This window comes from Colobus angolensis, unplaced genomic scaffold, assembly GCF_000951035.1.
Source record: "Colobus angolensis palliatus isolate OR3802 unplaced genomic scaffold, Cang.pa_1.0 Scaffold439, whole genome shotgun sequence".
NCBI classification, from domain to species: domain Eukaryota; kingdom Metazoa; phylum Chordata; class Mammalia; order Primates; family Cercopithecidae; genus Colobus; species Colobus angolensis.
Genome location: NW_012117810.1, coordinates 645699 through 662444, shown reverse-complemented (window position 1 = coordinate 662444; position 16746 = coordinate 645699). Strand labels below are relative to the sequence as shown.

Below are 16746 nucleotides of genomic sequence, written 5' to 3'. Positions count from 1 at the left end.
AGCAAATGTAAAAGAACAGAAATTATAACAAACTGTCTCTCAGACCACAGCGCAATCAAACTAGAACTCAGGACTAAGAAACTCAATCAAAACTGCCCATCGTCTTTCTTCAAGTAGGCCCCAGTGTCTGTTGTTCTCCTCTTTGCGTCCATGTGTTCTCATTGTTTAGCTCCGTTTATAAGTGACAACATGTGGCATTGGGTTTTCTATTCTTGAATTAAGTTGCTTAGGATAATGGCATCCAGCCCCATTCATGTTCGTGCAAAGGACATGATCTGTTTGTTTTTTATGGCTGTGTAGTATTCCATGGTGTACTTGTGCCACACTTTCTTTATCCAGTCTAACGTCAGTGGACATTTAGGGTGATTTCATATCTTTGCTATTGTGAATAGTGGTGCAATGAATGTATGCATGCACGTGTCTTTGTGGTAGAATAATTTATATTCCTTTGGGCATATGCCCAGTACTAGAATTGCTGGGTCAAATGGGAGTTCTGTTTTAAGTTCTTTGAGGAAATGTCACACTGCTTTCTACAATGGCTGAACTAATTAACACTCCCACTGGTAGTATGTAAGTGTTCCCTTTTCTGTGCGAGCTCACCAGCATCTGTTATTTTTTGACTTTTCGATAACAGTCACTCTGGTGTGAGATGTTATCTCATTGTGGTTTTGATTTGCATTTCTCTAATAATTAGTGATGTTGAGCATTTTTTCATATGTTTGTTGGCCATGTGTATGTTTTCTATTGAGAAATGTTTGTTCATGTCCCTTACCCACTTTTTAATGGGGTGGCTCATTTCTTTCTTGTAAATTGGTTTACATTCCTTATAGGTTCCGGATAACAGATTTATGTTGGGTGCAGTGTTTGCAATTTTTTTTTTCTCATTCTGTAGATTGTTTGATTACATTGTTGGTAGTTTCTTTTGCTGTGCAGAAGCTCATTAGTTTAATGAAGTCCTATTTGTCATTTTTTTCCTGTATGTTTTAATTGTTTATGGTGTCTTCAAAATGATGTCTTTGCCAGGTCCTGTATCAAGAATGGTATTTTCTAGGTCATCTTCCAGGGATTTTATAGTTTTAGGTTTTACACTGAAGTCTTCAATTCATTTTGAGTTGACTTTTCTATATGGTGTAAGGAAGGGGTCCAGTTTTAATCTTCTGCATATGGCTAGCCAGTTATTCCAGCACCATTTATTGAAAAAAGCGTCCTTACCCCATTGCTTGTTATTGTCAGCTTTGTCAAAGATCCAGTGATTGTAGGTGGGTGGCCTTATTCCTGAGCTCTCTGTTCTGTTCCATTGGTCTATGTGTCTGTTTTTGTACCAGTACTATGCTGTTTTGCTTACTGTAACCTTGTAGTATAGTTTGAAGTTGGGTAAAGTGATACCTCCAGCATTGTTCTTTTTGCTTAGGAATGCTTTGACTATTCAAGTTCATTTTTGGTTTTATATAAATTTTAAAATAGTGTTCTCTAATTCTGTGAAGAATGTCATTGTTGGTTTGATAGGAATAGCATTGAATCTGTACATTGCTTTGGGAAATATGGTCATTTTTAATAATACTGACTTTTCCTATCCACGAGCATGGAACTTTTTCTATTTGTTTGTGTTCCCTCATTTCTTTGAGCAGTGTTTTGTAATTCTTATTGTAGATAGGAATTATCTACAATAACTACCTCCTTGGTTAGCCTCTCTGTGATTGCCTAACCTCTCCAAGCTTCAGTTTCCTCATCTAAAAAATGAAATGATTGCCTCATTATTTTGATTTGAAGATTATGAGAAAAATGGATCCAAAGTGATGTACACAGTGCCTATCACATAAGAGACAATCTACAAAACATACTACATTCTAAGAAAACCCTCTCATCCCACAAATAGTCTGCTCTAGAAAAAAACGTTGTATGGTGATTTCCAACCTTGATGAATACAAGAAATATTTTTGTCAATTTCTGTGGCAATTGTGAATGGAACTGCATTCCTGTTTTGACTCTCAGCTTGGATGTTGTTGGTTTATAGGAATGTGTACTGATTTTTGTATATTGATTTTGTATCCTGAAACTTTGCTGAAGCTGTTTATGAGATCAAAGAGCTTTTCTGTAGAGACTATGGCTTTTTCTAAGTATAGGATTTTGTCATCTGCAAAAAGTGATATTTTGACTTTCTCTTTTCCTACTTGGATGCCTTTTATTTCTTTATCTTGCCTGATTCCTCTGGCCAGGATTTCTAGTACTCTGTTGAATAGCAATGGTGAGAGAAGCCATCCTTTTCTTGTTCCAGTTTTCAAGGGGAGTGCTTCTAGGTTTTGTCCATAAGGTATGATGTTGGCTGTGGGTTTACTGGAGATGGTTCTTATTATTTTGAAGTGTGCTTATTCAATGTCTAGAGTATTTAGGGTTTTTAACAGGAAGGGATGTTGCATTTTGTTGGAAGCTGTTTCTGCATCAATTGAGGTGATTACATAGCGTTTGATTTTAGTTCTGTTTATGTGATGAATCACATTTATTGCTTTGTGTATGTAATCTTGTATTCCAGAGATAAAGCCTACTTGATTGTGTTGGATTAGTTTTTTGATGTACTGCTGGATTTTGTTTACTTGTATTTTGTTGAGGATTTTTGCATCTGTGTTCATCAAGAATAACCATCTGAAGTTTTGTTTTTTTGTTGTGTCTCTGCCTTTTGGTATCAGGATGATGCTAGCCTCATAGAATGAATTGGAGAGGAGTCCCTTCTCAAATTTTGGAATAGTTTCAGTAGGAATGGTACCACTCTTCTTTATGCGTCTGATAGCATTTGGCTGTGAATCCATCTGGTCATGGGCTACTTTTAGTTGGTAGACTTTTCCTTACCGATTCAATTTCAGAACTTGTTATTGGTCTATTCAGATACTCAATTTCCTCCTGGGTTAGTCTTCAGAGGTTATATGTTTCTAGGAATTTATCCACTTCTTCTAGGTTTTATAGCTTGTGTGCATAGAGGTGATTACAGTAGTTTCTGAAGGATTGTTGTATTTCTGTGGGGTCAGTGGTAATTTCCCTTTGTCATTTCTAATTGTGTTTATTTAGATCTTATCTCTTTTTTTAGTCTATCTAGCAATCTAACTTATTAATTTTTTCAATAGATGAACTCCTGGCTTTGTTGATCTTTTGTCTGTTTTTTTTACACCACAATTTCTTTTAGTTTAGCTCTGATATTGGTTATTTCTTGTGTCCTGCTAACTTGCGGATTGATTGTTCTTGTTTTTCTAGTTCTAGTTGTGATGTCAGTTTGTTAATGTGAGATCTTTTAAATTTTTTGATGTGAGCGCTTAGTGCTACAAACCTCTCTCTTAAGACTGACTTAGCAATGTCCCAGAGATTCTGATGTATTTTATCTTTGTTCTCATTAGTTTCAAAGAATTTCTTTATTTCTGCCTTCATTATTCACCCAAAAGTCATTCAGGAGAAGGTTGTTTAATTTTCGTGTAATTATATGGTTGGAGTCATTTTCTTACTATAGATTTATACTTTTATTGTACTATGTTCTGAGAAGGTGGCTAGTATGATTCTGTTTTCTTGAATTTGCTGAGGATTGTTTTATATCTGATTGTGTGGTCAATTTTAGAGTGTGTGCTATGTGGCAATAAGAAGAATGTGTGTTCCGTTGTTTTAGGTGGAGAGTTCTGTAAATGTCCATTAGGTCCATCTGGTCAAGTATTGAGTGCAGGTCCTGAATATCTTTGCTATTTCTTTTGCCTCAATGATCAATCGAATACTGCCAGTGTGGTGTTGAAGTCTCCTACTATTATTGTATGCGAATCTAAGTCTCTTTGTGGGTCTCTGAGAACTTGTTTTATGAGTGTAGGAGCTCCTGTGTTGTGTATATTTTCAAGATATTTAGGTCTTCTTGTTAAATCAAAGCCTTTACCATTATGAAATGCCCTTCTTTGTCTTTTTAACTCTTTGTTGGTTTAAAGTCTGTTTTGTCTGAAATTAGGATGGCACCCTCTGTTTTTTATTTCTGCTTTCTGTTTGTTTGGTAGATTTTTCTTTGTCTCTTTATTTTGAGCTAATGGGTGTCATTGCATGTGAGATAGGTCTCTTGAAGACAGTATACCATTGGGTCTTGCTTCTTTATCCAGCTTGCCACTCTGTGCCTTTTAAGTGAAGTGTGTAGTCTGTTTACATTAAAGGTTAATATTGACATCTGCAGATTTGATACTGTCATTGTGTTGTTAGCTGATTATTATGCAGACTTGTTTGTGTGATTGCTTTATAGTGTCACTATTCTGTGTACTTAATTGTGTTTTTGTAGTGTCTGGCAATGTTCTTTCCTTTCCATAATTAGTGCTCTTTTCAGTATCTCTTATAAGGCAGGTCTGGTGGTAACAAATTCCCTCAGCATTTGTTTGTCTAAAAGGGACCTCATTTCTTTTTTCATTTGTGAAGCTTTGTTTGGTTGTATATGAAATTCTTGATTGAAAATTATTTTTTTTAAGAATGCTGAATATAGGCCCCAAGCTCTTCTGGCTTGTCAGGCTCCTGTTGAAAGTTCTGCTGTTAGCCCGATAGGGTTCCTTTTGTAGATGACCTGCCCTTTCTTTCTAGCTGTCTTTAACATTTTAAAACTCATTTCAACCTTGGAGAAGCTTATGATTATGTGTCTTGGGGATGGTCTTTTTGTTTAGTATCTCACAGGAGTTTTCTATGTACCCTGAATTTGAAAGTTTGCCTCTCTAACAAGGTTGGGGACGTTTTCATGGATGATATCCTGAAATGTGTTTTAAAGGTGTTTGCTTTCTCCTTGTCTCTTTCAGTGACACCAATGAGTTCTAGACTTTGTCTCTTCACATAATCCCGTATTTCTCAGCGGTTTTTTTCATTCTTTTTAGTTCCTTTTTTCTTTATTTTATTTCTGATTGAGTTATTTCAGAAAGCCAGTCTTTGAACTCTGAGGTTTTTTCCTCAGGTTATTTCATTCTGCTGTTATTACATGCAATTGCATTATGAAATTCTCGTAGTGTATTTTTCAGCTTTATCAGATCAATTTAGTTCTTTTTTATGATGGCCATTTTTTTCTATCAGCTCCTGTATCATTTTATTGAAACTCTTAGATTTCTTGGGCTGAGTTTTAACTTTCTCTTGAATGTCAATTATCTTAATTCCTACCCATATTCTGAATTCTATTTCTGTCATTTCAGCCATTTCAGCCTGGCTAAGAACCCTTGCTAGGGAACTAGTGCAATCATTTGGAGGAAACAAGACACTCTGGCTTTCTGAATTGCCAGAGTTCTTGCACTGTTTCTTTTTTTTTTTTGAGTAGTTAGAAACCTTCTTTCCTGGATGTTTTTAGAGAGCTGAGGCTTTGTGCAGGATTTTAATTTCTAGCTAAATTCTTGTCCATGGTTACACAGCGGTCTATATTAGCAAAATATTTTTGGCGTTGAAGTTTTGGGCTGTGATCCAGTAGGTGGCGTTTAAGTGTACCGGTCAGTAGGTAGACTCTTGCTCTGCCATATGCAAGGCATGCTCCCTCTCAGTGCTCTGAAAATGTGGGCTCCTTTCCCACTTGAGTACTGGCTGCAGATCTTGGTTTGGCACACTGCAGCTCTGGGGTGAGCTCAGACTTTATGTTCCCTCCCCAGCTTGGAGGCTGCAGCAGAAGAAACCTTAGCAGTGGTATGGCAGAGGGCCTTTCACTTGCCTCTTGGTGGTTCACCCCAGGGAAACGAGGAGCTGCTATCAGCCAGTGCAATTGGCCTAAGATGGGGCAGCTGTGCTGGGGGTCCAAGCCAGAGGGTCCTTGTTTGGTGAAGAGCAGGGCTATGGATGGATCACAAGAGAGATAGACTGAGTTCTTCTCCTAAGGGCAACTGCAACTCCTCCTCAGTCTGAAGGCAGCAGGGCAGTACCACTGCAGCAGCAGTGGCAGAGGGGCTTTTGGTTGCCTCTGGGAGCTCTGCTACAGGGAATGTTCAGCGAGGAAATGGGCAGTTACATTGCTAGCCACAACTAGGGGCTCAGCTCATTGAAGAGTGGGGCACTGAGGATTCATAGGGAGAAGAGACTGTGCCTCACTGCCTGTATGGTGACTGTGGTATGCTAGAAGCGCAGGTGAAACTCTCAGGGTCTTTGTTTCTTCCTTGGACTAAGGGGATCGGGGCAGAACCACTGCTTTGGCCATTGCAGTGGGGCTGTCAGTTGCCTCTGGGACCCCCCAGGGAAACACAGAGTCACTAGCAGACATTATGCTTAGCCATGGGTGGGGCAGCTGTTCTGCAGTTCAAAGCCAGGAGCCCTGTCTGGTGAAGAGTGGGGCTGGGAGCTCATAGGGAAGACAGACTGGACTGCTCTCCAGTGCTCGCTGTTGTGTGCTGGAGGTGCCAGCGTAGTGACCAGATCCTTTGTTTCTTTCATGGCCCAAGCGCAGTTAGGGCAGTGCCACTGCAGCTGCAATGGTGGAGGAGTTGTGGGTCGTCTCTGAGATTTTCTCCTGAGACAAATGCAAAGCCGCTTTCCACTGAAGTGTTCAGGAGGGGGCAGGGTAGTTGTGTTCGAGCCCTAGGCCTGAAGGCCCCACCCAGTGAGGAGAAATGTGAACAGGGACCCATGTTTACAACACTCCAACCACTTCTCCGTGGGGTGGCTCCAGTGTGCTGGGGATCCACCCATCACCAATCACTGCCCTTCCTTCAGAACCTGAAGGCAATTGGTGTGAGGGCTGCAAGACAGGAAAAATGTCAGCCTAACTTTCCCGCTAGGAGTTCCATCCCAGGGAAGTATAGAGATGCTATAGTCACCATAGCCCAGGCAGGGAGTAGCTGGAGTCTGAAGTCAGGAGGTCCTGCCCAGTGAGGAGAACTGGCATCCAGAATCCACGTATAAAACAGTCTGGCCACTTTTTCATGAGGCATCTGTGCTGTGCTGGGGATCTGGCCAGTCCCTTATCACCACACACTCTCCAGGGCCTGAAGGCAGCCATGACAATGGCTGTGAAACAGCAAAATGGGTGGGCTGCCTCTCCCTCTGGGAGCTCCATGCCAAGGAAGTGCAGATCTGCTACCAGCCCGGGAGCCCAGGCTGGGGGGTGCCTGGAGTACTAGGCTAGTGGACTTTGTCCTGTGAGGTGCAGTGGAGAAGAGACTTGCAGTCCAGTGTTGCTTAGTTCCCTGGATTTAGCTCCTTTCCTGAAGGCCTGTGGCGCAGCCTGACCTCCCCTATTGCCAGAACTGCATCTGCTAATTCCAGGATACTTGGATCCAAGGCTCCAAGGGTTCTGTGTATGCCTGAGTGGCGGCTCTGCCCAGGCTCCACTTAGCTCCCCCCTCAGTCTGAAGGCTCCAGTGGGGTGGTCTCATGGGAATATCTCCTGAGCCCAGGGTGGCAGAGGTATGGGTCCACAGAGACTCTCACTCACTCACCATCTCCCTGCAGTGGAGAAGCCTCCTCTGGCTTCATGCCATTCCCAGGTGAGCAATTGTCTTGTCTTACTCTTCTCTATTCTCCATGGGTAAAGCTGTTTTCTTGGAGGTTCTCAATGGTCCACCTGGATGTTCCAGTTGAAGATCTAGCATTTACTTGCTACTTTCTTCTCTCTACAAGAGTGCTGCACACTAACTGTTTCTAGTTAGTCATCTTGGCCCTCAAAAGCAGTATCTTAAATGATTTAACCTCTCATTTCCTCAGTATTTAGAAATATGAAATGTGACTAATAATGACATCATCAAGGCAGTGTAACGAAGAACAAATAAGAAAAGATACATAAAGTACATATAATTTACATTTAGCACACTCACTATCTTTGTAAACTTGGGGAATATTTTTAAATCCTGTGTATTTCGGTTTTCTCTCATGTATAAGGCTAAGAGTAGCATTCTCATGACTGTGTTATGAAAAAGGGATGTGATAATATACATATAGAATGTAGGTTTTAAAACCAGTACCCTGTAAATACTCAGAAAGTAGAATATCATTTATGTTTGGTATTATACTCATTCTGCAGGGATTTGGATGTCTACTCTGATCACTTGTGTCTTGTACTCCCTGTTTACCTTTCTCATGGAAACCCTAGATCCAACTGGTATAGGAAGTATTTTATTAAAGAAACTTCTTTATTCATTTCTACCACTTATTCACAAAAACATCTTGAGTTATATCTTCTCCAAAATAGCCAAATAAAACAGTCCATCACAATGGTGGAATTTGGATGAGAACATATATACTCTGACTAGTATTTTAAATTATTAAAAAAATGTTCTCAGAGTAATGCTTTTCTTTACCATCCCTGGTCCTGATTCATGTCAATTTGTGTTTTTGGCTTTAGGTTAACATAACATAAGAAATTAACGATAAGAATAGGCTGCTTCTTGTTTTAAATCCCAATCCATATACAACCTATATCAAACAAAATCTTCTGGCAAACCGACGATGAGTGGAATGAGCCTTTCCTGCTCACCTAGTGGGTCATAAGTAAGTAGTTGGATACTCTTTTTTTACAGGTGGTAGTTGGACACCCAAGAATAAATGGCTGTATGATGTGTTTAGGTATTTGAGGCCATAAAGGCATAATATTCTCCTGGGATTCCTGTGCTCTAGAGATGTTCATGTACAACAGAATAATCTGTACAGCTTTAGCAAGGTTTGTGATTAAGATTTTGGCACTTAAGATTTAGAAATTCCTACATAATCCCATTCAATCAATGTAAGTGAGAAAGGCATTGTTGTCTGGAGATGTTCATTTAAGTGGACATTGAAGTGGCCAAGAGAATATGGATCTGAAGTTGCAATGATTGAGCAAGAGCTCCATTCATAGCCACTTGTGCCAAGTTGGCAAAAAGACACAGGCTACTAGCTCAAATAATACTTGAATAAACTACTGAGGCAATATAGTGAGTTAAAACTAAGAACTACAATGATAGCAACAAAAACAAAACAGAGAGCTTGTATATAGGAAGCCTGTCTTCCAGAGTGTGTACAAAGTGGTGGAGGTATCTGTTGCTGGGTCAGAATGCAGCTTAGGGCTGGGGTGAGAAACAATTGTAAAACTAGTGATTTAATTATTTTGCTTTTCCTCCACGTTTCCTGCCCTTTCACCATAAATACAGGCTTCTGAACCCCAAGTGCAGGTAACTACCCCATCATGTCAGAGGAAAAGGTAATCTGGAATAAGAATTGATGCACATAGTATGAACTGACCTTTTCCCTCTTGTATTTTGTTCCTCTGGGGTAAACTCTACCTACCATCTGAGCTTATGGTATAGAAAGGGGGAAAATCACTCCTTCACTCTAGTTGTTCTAAGGCTATCATGAAAAGTAAAGGGAGCTAGGAAAGCTCATAAATGAAGGACACGAGAGAACCAACAATGGGAGGACCTCATCTAATCTGAAATATGGGTATCTGTGTGAGTTCAGTCAGGCTGGCGGGAAAAATTTTAAGATGAAGTTATAGGACATAGACACAAATCTTCTTGGAAGGCTGGAAGGTTTTGTAAAAGTCACAAGATAGGGTTATGGCTGAAAGCAGCCTAATTCTTACCTTGAGTAAATAGCTTAAAGTGGGTACAAAGGAAAGTAGAGTAGTTTATCTAAATAGCTTGTTTACTCATGTGGTCTTAAGGTCAACTTCTGATCAACTGTGGGTGCATAATCACTCTCTACTGGGGCGGGGGTTCGGCAACCAAATTACCCACGTGTTTGCTGACTCAAAAGCCTTTGTCAATTAAATCTGTGCTAAATAAATGCCCACAGGGCCAGCTAGTCGAGGCCGCAGCTGCTACTCTTTACAGCACCTTCCTTGGTGTCTGTGAGGGGCCTGGACCCTTAGCTGAGGTGACAGGCAGAATATCTGTCTCAGTGTACATTATTCATCTGTCGTTGGGTCAGGGTCTGCAGGATGGACCCCTGCAGCTGGTACCCCGTGTGAGGAACACTGCAAAGGCAGTGCAACGGACCTCCCAAAAACGAAGGTGAAAAACAACTACACGGTCAGTGAGTCAGTAAGTCATTAGTGTCCACTTGGGATTTCCAAGGTCAGCGCAGGTGGGCATTGTTCAGGCTAGGTTTCATCATGGGACAACAGTTATCAGCTCAACAGAAACAGTATATAAAAGTATTGAAACAGCTGCTTAAGGCTAGTGGAGCCTCAGTTTCACAGGCTCAATTAAGAGACTTAATGCAAATGGTTTTAACCCGTAATCAATGGTTTTTAAAAGAAGACATGCTAGATGTAGAGCTCTGGGAGTAAGTAGGGAGAAATCCTAAACAATATTATGCACAAGGGCAATGGGTCCCAGTAACAGCCCTAATGCTATGGGCTTTAGTTAGAGCAGCTCTGGTTAGTTACAACCAGAAGAGCCTAAAAAGCGGAAGGAGGAGGAACCGTCACCTGCCTTACCACTTCCTCTTCCCTCAGCCCCAGTATCATCAGGCCAAAATAACAAACGGGAACGGAGGTTTTGCCTGAGCTCCCCTCCTCCAATAGATGGGAAAAAAGGCGGGATATGCTCCAGGTGTAGAACCCTGTCTTAAGCAAGCTGCATTAAAAGGGAGCCCTTCGCCTGCAGAGTAATGCAAGATCAACAAGGCAATCATAAACCCATTTCTTTTAACGCTTATACAAAGATTTTAAAAAGCATTAGAGGCCATAGTTGTGCCGCCAAGCAAGCAGTAGGTAGAAAGAAAGGCTCCGCAGTGGGGAAGCTCACAAATCCGGAGCCAGTGAATGCTCCCAGGAACTCAGCCTGGGGAGCTGCGGCTACAGGAAGCCAGGCCCAGCCGCAGCAGGTAGCCTGCTGGGGAGGGGCAGGTGGCACAGATGCAAAGGTCCACCCAGCAGGCAGCAGCCGCCCTGCAGCAGCGGGAGGGAGCAGCACAGAAAACAGAAAAGAAAAGCCACACAGGCAACAGCGGCGCCTAGGCAAGCGCAAGGCAGCCACCACCCTGGGGCCCGCATGCTTAGTTCTCCAGCTCCGCAGGCGGACCACGGCAAAATTTCATGTGCTCCTTGTATACAAGTGACATCCCAGATTATAATTCTATGCTAAGATTTAAGTAAAATTTAAAAATTTAAAAAACCTCTTTCTAATAATGACCACTGTTATCTCTCTCTTACCTTTAACGTGACTTTCTCTAAATCCAATTTAAGTAAAACAGTAACCTCTAAAGGGAGAGAAATTACAAAAGGCCCATGAGTTAATTAAGGAGCAATTAAAAGCAAACTGCTCCCCAGTAGAAAGAAAAATTTCCTGATTGCAAGGTTATTCATTTTATGGATGATATTCTACTAACAGCCCTTGGGATTCACCCATTTTTCGTCATTCCCAAAAAGTCTAGTAAATGTTTTACCTACAAAAGTAGTTCACTCCCCCACACCTAGTGCTTTAATACTGTTTACTGATGGTTTGCGTAAACATGGAAAAGCGCCAGTCTGGTGGAGACCACATAATTCAATCACTCAATCTCGGTTTACTAGCACTCAGAGAGCTGAGATTGGGGCTCCGATATCGGCCTTGGAAACTTTTTCCACTCAGCCCGTCAATATAGTTAGCGATTCTGCTTACTCTATTTATTGCAGAACCTTCAGACAGCCCTAATTAAGTCTACTCTGGAGCCCGCCCTATGTGCTTTTTTTCTCTGACTTCAGCAATTGCCAGATCAACGTACACATCCTATTTTTATTACATATATTCGAGCCCACAACTCACTGCGTAGCCCACTGGCTTATGGCCATGATCAAGCAGACCTTCAGGTTATGACATCACCGCTTGACCAAGCCACCTAATCGCATCAGTTTTTCCACCAAAATTGGAGAAACTTATCTAAGCAATTTCAATTTACCCAGAGACTGGCTAAACAAATTATCCTACAATTCCCAGATTGCCAGCTCACAGGCACATCCCCTCCTTCAACAGGTGTTAACCCAAGAGGACTAGAACCTAATCAGTTCTGGCAAACAGACATTACACATATCCCTGAATTTGGAAAACTAAAATATGTACATGTATCTGTTGATACTAACACTCATCTAATTAGTGCACATGTTCTTCCTGGAAAATCCACCGGATATGTCATTAACTTTTGCATTTACGGGACGGCCTACAAAAATTAAAACCGATAATGGTCCAGCTTATGCCAGCTCACAATTTCAACAATTTTGTCACATGTAGAATATCTAACATTCCACAGGCATCCCATATAACCCCCAAGGACAAACCATAGTAGAACATGCCGACTCCACACTTAAAAATATATTCAAGAAACAAAAAAGGGGGAGTATGGGTAAATACCTTGCCACACTATCGGCACAAGCTGTAGAAAAGCACTTTGCTAAAACCTCTCTAGTCATAAAACCTTTAGTTTTATGGAAAGATGTGAACAGTAATGTATAGTGTGGTCCAAGTGAATTATTAACATGGGGAAGAGGGTATGCTTATGTCCACACGCCATCAGGTCCTCCTTGGATTCCAACATGACACATCAAACCATACCATGGCGTGGCTAGGACCCAACCTGGTACCAGAAATGAAGGAACTAACCCTACAGGACCCGCAGCCCTGGACAATGTGGCTTCCTCAGACAACATAAGCCCCAGACGTTACCTGGGGGATGCTGAAGAGGACAACTCAGGAGGCTGAATGAATCCTGCTCCAGACACAGACACCATTCACTCCAGATAATTTGCTTCTTGCTATGCTTTCTGTTGTACATTGCAACTCACATAGGGTATGGTTCCTTTTTTATGCTCTCACTTTGTCTGCAACCTGTACCTGCTAAACTCTACTGGGCTCATATCTTAGATCTGCCTTTCTTTCGCCCTGTCACCTGGGCAGACACTCCCTTCCCAGCCTTTAATAATGTGATTGCTTGGCTAGGAGGGTTAGATTTACACCCAGTGGGGTCTCTCAAAAATGGCATACATTGGACTAAGGTGCCCGATAACACTACATATCACTCCACTATCCTTCCACTGTGTGTAAGTTATAAAAGTTCTAACCCTTAATGTGTACCTGCCCAAACCCAATTGTGGCTACATCATGGCAAAAGAAATGCCTTAGCAGTCTTAGCTGCAGGTAGCCTCAAATTGGGTACTGTAATTAATGCTGCTTTCCCAAACATTCCTTCCTGTGCTAAAGAACAAAGCTGGGAAAGTAATGAATTCCACTTTAGCTGGGAGGTCTGTCATGGGGAACAAACCCATAGCCTCCAACTAGGCTATTATAACATCTTAGACTGGAGCCCACACAGCTATTTGCAGGGCAGTCTTACTGATGTCCTCATCCATCATGGCATCAATCACCATTTTGTAACCTCATCCCGTTCCCCTATGATTTGAGCTGATGGGAAGATGGGTTATCCCAGACCCCAAGTAAAGTCCTTGCCACCCCATGACACTTTATGGTACCTGGGACATCTTAGCACCTCCTTTGACACCTGGCATGGGACATATCATAATTCCCAGTAACAATTATACTATAGACTTCACTTGTAATCACACTGATCAGTGCCTAATTTGCACTCCCCATCCATATGTTTTCCTTATGGGAACTGATATTTCCATTATACCTCAAAGCTCTGCGTTTGTGATCGGGTGCAGGGACAGGCTTGGTTTGCCTCATGTATCACTAATTACAATATATCTAATTTAAATATTGCTGGTGTTCAGACATTAAGGAGACAATCTGAGGCACTCCTACCAGTCAATTTGACACGCGACTGGCAAGATTCTTCTGTCCTTGCCACCTAAGAATGTCCCCTATCCCAGGTCAGACTCAAAAGATTCATAGGCTACTCGGGAGGCTGAGGCAGGAGAATGGTGTAAACCCAGGAGGCAGAGCTTGCAGTGAGCTGAGATCATGCCACTGCACTCCAGACTGGGCGACAGAGCCAGACTCCACCTCAAAAAAAAAAAAAAAAAAAGATTCATAGGCACACTTATAGCCTTTATGGTCTCAGCCGTAGTCATCCTGGCAACCGCTAGTGTGGCTGTTGTGTCTATTACTGAATCAGTACAAACAGCTGCTTTTGTAGATAATATGGCCAGAAATGTGTCTAATAAACTTCTCTTACAGCAAGGTATAGATCAAAAGATTCTTGTACTACTGCGAGCCCTCAAGGCTGCCTTAGAATATGTGGGGGAGCAACAAGATGTACTGGCATTCCGACAGCAATGAAACTGCCACTGGGGGCATAAACATATCTGTATCATTTCTCTACCATGGAATCAATCAATACATGGTTGGGATGAGGTGAAACAACACCTCTGGGAAACCTTTCATGACAATTTAACAGCAGACATAAAGCAACTTAAAACTAAAATTTTAGAATCCTTTCACACTATAGATCTACACACCCAACAAACGGCCATATGGAAGGGTGTGCAAGATTATCTCTCCTGGTTAGAGCCCTGCTCCTGGGGGTCACTCTGACTGGAAAAGAATGCTGCTAATTATACTCATGGTTGTCTTATGTTATTTGCTAATTCTAGGATGCAAAGCCAGAATAAGAGCAATGACCGCCCTGCCCAACAGACTTGTTGCTGTACATATCTGTACGCTTCAGTCCAGAGAACCTGATGCAGAAAACAGAAAAGGGGGACATGTGGTAGTTCAGTCAGGCTGGCAGAAAAGTTTTAAGATGAAGTTATAGGACATAGACACAAATCTTCTTGGAAGGCTGGAAGGTTTTGTAAAAGTCTCAAGATAGGGCTATGGCTGAAAGCAGTCTAATCTTTACCTTGAGTAAATAGCTTAAAGTGGTTTCAAAGGAAGGTAGTTTATGTAAATAGCTTGTTTACTCATGTGATCTTAAGACCAACCTTTGTTCAATCGTGGGTGCATAATTGCTCTCTACTTGGGGGTCCGCGATCAGACTAATTACCTACAGGTGTATTGACTCAAAGACTTTGTCAATTAAATCTGTGCTAAATATACGCCTGCAGAGTGGAGGCTGTGGCTGCTACCTTTACACACCTTCCTTGGTGTCTGTGATGGGCATGGACCGTTAGCCAAACTGACAGGCAGAATATCTGTGTCAGTGTATATTATTCATCTGTTGTTGGGTCAAGGTCTGTGGGACAAACCCCCACAGGTACCAGTGAGGACTTGTCCTAGGAAAGGATTTAAGCTGGCACCTGTGGAGAGGTGGGTTAGAGAAGAGACTGGAGAAAATGATTCCAGCAAAGGAAGCAATTTATGTCAAAGCTTCTGATTTGGAAAAGACCGTGGATAGTTTAAAATAAAACCTGAGGTGTGGTCATAAACAAAGTGAAAGAATGAAAGGTAACTGGAATATAGATAATGAACACATTCTTGTTATTCATCTTCCTTTATCTGGCTACATCCCCACAATCTCTCCTTACACCTGGACCAACAAAAGACAGTAATTCTCTTGAGTCAGGAATGATTTCATGAACATGTATTTTGTAAACACCAAAAGACAAAATCTAATAGGGTCTCAAAGAATGTACTTCACTAATAATGATAGATTTTATTAAAGAGATTGTATTCAGTCTGGATCAATGAGTGCCTGTCCTGATCCAATCACCTTAGTAATTATGATGTTGTGAAGCACAGGAATGGGAAATGCAAGATAGTATTTTGTGTAAGAAACTGCATTATGTGGTTTTTGGGAGTAACTGAGAAACCTGATGCTGGAACCCATATGGAAATGAGTTCTTCACTGCAGTTCACTGCAGACTCTGCTCTGGGACTGAATTAGGAGATTGAGGTCAGGAGTTTGAGTGGTTGTGTCCTTAGTTGTTGGGAGGAAAATAGATTATTTTTTTCTGGTTAATAATTTTCAATATGAGCCACAACATGGTAAATATTTTATCCATTTTAACAGGACTCTCTCTTTGTGAATGTTCTCTGAAATATCTGTGTAAGTGTAATTTCCCTAAATCTCCTCTTCTGCATATACAGAAACCAGAATTACAAACTTAGCTCTGAAAATGTCCGATGGGTGTTTATTAACTAAATCTTCCTAGTCAAGGAAATACACAAATGGGCACCTGTTGTCTGTTCTTTAGATTGTAGGAAATCCAGCTCTATGTTTCTATCTATCTATCTATCTAATCACTGTGCTAGATGGATTCTTTCAAATCCACAATTCCAGATGCAGAATTCTGCTGTTTTGTAGTCTGCATCAGTTAACCAGAATCCTCAGAGCCGTCAATCATATTTAGAAATACTTAACAATGTACTTGGGCATTTGAAGTAATTTTTTAAACATTTTTTTCCAGAAGCAATGACATAGGTCTCCTCAATCATGTAATTTTCTCTGTTTTCACTGATTTTTACCATTCATTAATAATACATTAATTTCCATTGTTCTACCACTTCTAGAATTCAGTTATCTACTATATAAAAAGCACTCTGTTATAGAGAAGAATGAGAGGACTCTAATTCTGGAGAGTGGCTTCTGTATGACTTTGTTCATTCTGGGTACCTTATTTTTGAGAAGCCCTGCAGAGCCTGGGCTATGCAAACAAACTCATTACATGACACTGTCAATTCTGAAATTTTTAAAATAAGTTGCTGACATTAGTATATCTCAACTTTAAAGCCACATATAATCATAAATTGCTCAAGTTTTACATTTCAGTAGGTCTGGATATGAATCCTGACTCTAACACTGTCTTTGAGAACTTGAAGATTTTTTTTTATGTCTGCATATGTCTATTTTCTTTTATGTGCATTGGGACAGAAAGTAACATCCTCTTGATGGTTATGAAGAAGGAATGAGATAATGTACATCAGGAACAACATTTAAGACCCA

The 16746-nt window shown here is 41.1% G+C and overlaps 1 protein-coding gene across 4 annotated transcripts in view; it reads right to left on the bottom strand.

The window, feature by feature from the left end:
* PYHIN1 (pyrin and HIN domain family, member 1) overlaps positions 1 to 16746 on the bottom strand; it is a 42724-nt gene that overhangs the window by 12445 nt on the left and 13533 nt on the right. The window lies entirely within an intron of this gene.